The following is a 3,754-nucleotide window of genomic DNA, read 5'->3' as shown; positions in this document are numbered from 1 at the left end:
AAGTCACTATGCAGTATATTCTGGATGGGAAATCACGTTTTGTATGCTGTGACGATGCTTAGGGAAAGGATGTAAATTAAGTTAAAAAAAGTTTCAGAAAAAAAAATACCTATTTGATGATTACAGTATGATATATAGCCCCAGTTAGGTGCTACTTTATAGGATGTTCATTCTACTCATAGAGGTTTATGCCTAAAGTTGGACATGTGTTCATAGAAATGTATATATCAGCTGTGCATGCTATGAAAATATTTAGATTAATGAAGATCTTTAGTGACTCAATAAAATGTGGGGGAAAACAGTATAGAAAGCAAACATAGATACCAGAGACAGTGTGGGAGGAGAGTGGGAGATGGCAGAGGGTAAGAGATAGGGAATCAAGGATGAGGGGGGAAAAAAAAGGCAAAACATTAGGAAACAAGAAATGGAAAATTATTTGTTGATGATAACATGTATGTTGATGTGCTTGATTGAGCCAATGTACAGTGTACTCTGGATGGAAAATCTCATTTTTTATGTTGTAATGATGTACAGTGAATAAATGTAAATAAATAAATTTAAATAAAAAAAGAGAGAAAAGAAAAAATATATAATATTTGTTGAATGAGTGAATGACTGAAAGGGAATCTGAATGTCTGTCCTCATCATCCATTCATTCACATACATGCAACCACAGCAATCTAGTCCTGGCTTATAAATAAAAAAAACTCTTAATAACTAATTTTCCCAAATATGTGGCAGATAACAAACTGATTCAGAAAATTTCTGTCAAACTAAGTCCTGTTGTGACATTTGTGTTCGTTAACAGAAGATTGTCTCGGGAACAGCAGATGGCCTAATGGTTACATAGCTGGACTCTCATGTAGCCAACCATGGATACCCCAGACCAGGTGAGTTAAAACTCATGCAGGGCACATGTGCATGCATACCAAAGAACCTGAGAGGAGAATGGAGGAGAAGGGATTGAGGTGTGGCCATCTTACTGGGATCGATTTCTCACTTTCTGTTTCTCTGTACCTCTAGTGAGCACATGTGCCATAAAGAAAAATCACATTTAATCTCTATGGAGCTGTTATGAGAATAAATTGTAACAATACATGCCAATTTTCTTACTTACTTGTTTGTCTATTATCATTTAAATTAATTTTTGTTCTGAGAGAGAGACAGGAAGATAGAGACAGAGAGGCAGGCATCTCCAACAGGGTCTTCATGCTGTGATCCATCCCCAGTATCAGCTGGTCTGAATCACGGGCACATGCACACACACCAGGTATACAGAGAGATTCCTGAATGCTAAGCCAGGACCTTTCCCAGGGCCCAGATGTGTTCTCTGTACTACCACCTAGCCTTATTTGTTTATTATTAAGGTGTAATTAAGAAATTCAGCACAGTGCTGACATATTAGGAGCTCAGTGACTCTTTCCTCTTAAAGAGCCTATTCTCTGACTGAAACTTCCCTCCAGTATTTCCATCTACCCCATTCCAACATTATCGAGATATTGGACTTTTCCTTCATTCCAGGTTTATAAATGTCCCTTGTCTCCATATCTGATTCAGTCCCTATGGCCCCCTTGATTAAACAGATCCTCATATTTGCTTTACCTAATTCTAAATTCCTGTGCTAGTTGACAAAAATTGGTTATTTCTCTGGTCCCAAAGAAGTACAGTGGAAGGAAATCAGACTTTCATATCTTCATTCAACTCATATTTATTGAGCCATTTATAAGCTATACACTCGGTAGGTATTTCAGATACAAAGACTGATAGTACTTAAGGCTTTATCTCTAGATACTCACAAGGAGGATTAAATAAACAAAGAAGCAAACAAATTACTACAACAGAATAAATATTCTAATAGTTCACACCTTTATGATACTCTTGGCAGCATCATTTCCTCTTAGAAGATAACATAAGACTATTGCAAAGCACAGTGCCTGGCACTGTCTCGAATGTGTAAGAAATAATTAATTCCTCCCAAGTACACCTTTTCCTTGCCTCTCCTATACACAGGCCTCACCAGGTCTATTTATTACACCCTTTGATACCATTGACTAGTCACATTCTCCTTATTGGTAGGATTTGCTCCTCATCCTCTGTGTCCTTTGGTTGTCCTTTTACCACTTTGATTATTCCTCTTCATTCATGTTCCCTGGCTTCTCACTGACACCCTAAATTTAGGCATTCCCTAAGGTTCTATCTTTAGCCAACTCAGGGAGGTCTCTGGACTTGAACTGGAAATCTTCCCATTTGGGATTGCCTCATAGGGTATTAGATTTTATGTTTGCACCACCATCTGACCCTTGAACAACTTTATTATTATTATTATTACTTTAAACATTCAATCATTGTACATCACTACAGCTTGCAAAGTGAATTACCCACCAAAACCACAAACAGAGACAAGATACCAAAATTAGTGAGACAAACATCAAGTTACTTTTAAATGATACCCTAACAAGCTAACATCAGACCTCTCATTGGAAACAATGCAGGCAACGAAAGAATGAGGGAATATATTAAAATTGTTAAGTGAAAAGCAATTTCAACCAAGAATACTACACGTGGCAAGATTATCCTTCATATAGGAAGAAAAGACGAAATCATTCTCAGATAAACAAAACCTGCAAGAATTTACCAACACCAGACCAGCTCCTTAAGAAGTTCTGAAGGGAGTGCTATATCAGGAAAACTAAAGACAGACACACAGAAATAAGAGTACAAAAAGAACAAAGATAATGGCAAACTTAATGGTAGGGATAAGTCTGGAAAGATCAAGCAATAATAACATTGAATGTTAACTTCCAGAATTTGAGCAGAAAGATCAGACCACAGTAACACTGCAAATTCAACAGAAGAGAGATTCATTACATAAGACTGAACTGACTGGTGAAATAGAATTTTATGACTTTTGACTAAAACATTACTGATTTTCTTTAATTCTTTGTTTTCAAGGTTTAAGGATTTTTGTCTCTCTTGAACTGTTGATAGGTTCATCTATCCACTGTTTGAACTGAATCCTAACCTTTTTCCTGGCTTTAAGTCTTAAGCAAACTTCTTTTAACATTTTTTTTATTTTGATCTATTAAAACTAAAACTTTTTCTTAAAATTAAAAAATGCATTAAAAGTACCTATTTAATGACTGTGGTATCCTATATAGCCCCAGGTAGGTGCTAGTTTATAGTATGCTTGGAGCAGACATGTGTTCATAGATACATATATATCAGCTGAACTTGCTATTGAAAATATTTAGATTAATTAAGATCTTTTGTGAATCAATAAGACGTGGGGAAAAAAAGGCATGGAAAGCAATTATAGATACCAGAGACAGTACGGGAGAAGGATTTGAAATGGCAGCAGGTGAGAGGTAGGAAATCAAAGTGGGGTTAAAAAAAAAGAAGCAAAAACATATAAGAAACAAGAAATGAAAAATTATTTGTTCACAATAACATGTATAGTAATATCTTTGATTGAGCTAATATACAGTGTATTCTGGGTGAAAATTCTCATTTTGTATACTGTACTGATGTACAGTGACTGAATGTAAATAAATAAATTTAAAATAAAAATGAATTACCCAACATGAGTACACTTCTCACCAGTGCAGCTGAAGATATCATATCATACACGTTATCATCAAAAGACAATTCTCAGGACCAGCAGATGCCATAATGGTTATGTTGCTGGACTCTCACGTAGCCAACCATGGTTTGAGTTCCGGACTAGGTGGCTTAAGCCTCATACCTGGTGTATGTG

Source organism: Tupaia chinensis, unplaced genomic scaffold (genome assembly GCF_000334495.1).
Source record: "Tupaia chinensis unplaced genomic scaffold, TupChi_1.0 Scaffold143582_1, whole genome shotgun sequence".
In the NCBI taxonomy this organism is placed as follows: domain Eukaryota; kingdom Metazoa; phylum Chordata; class Mammalia; order Scandentia; family Tupaiidae; genus Tupaia; species Tupaia belangeri.
The sequence above is the reverse complement of the archived record's forward strand: the minus strand, read 5'-3'. Positions refer to the sequence as shown.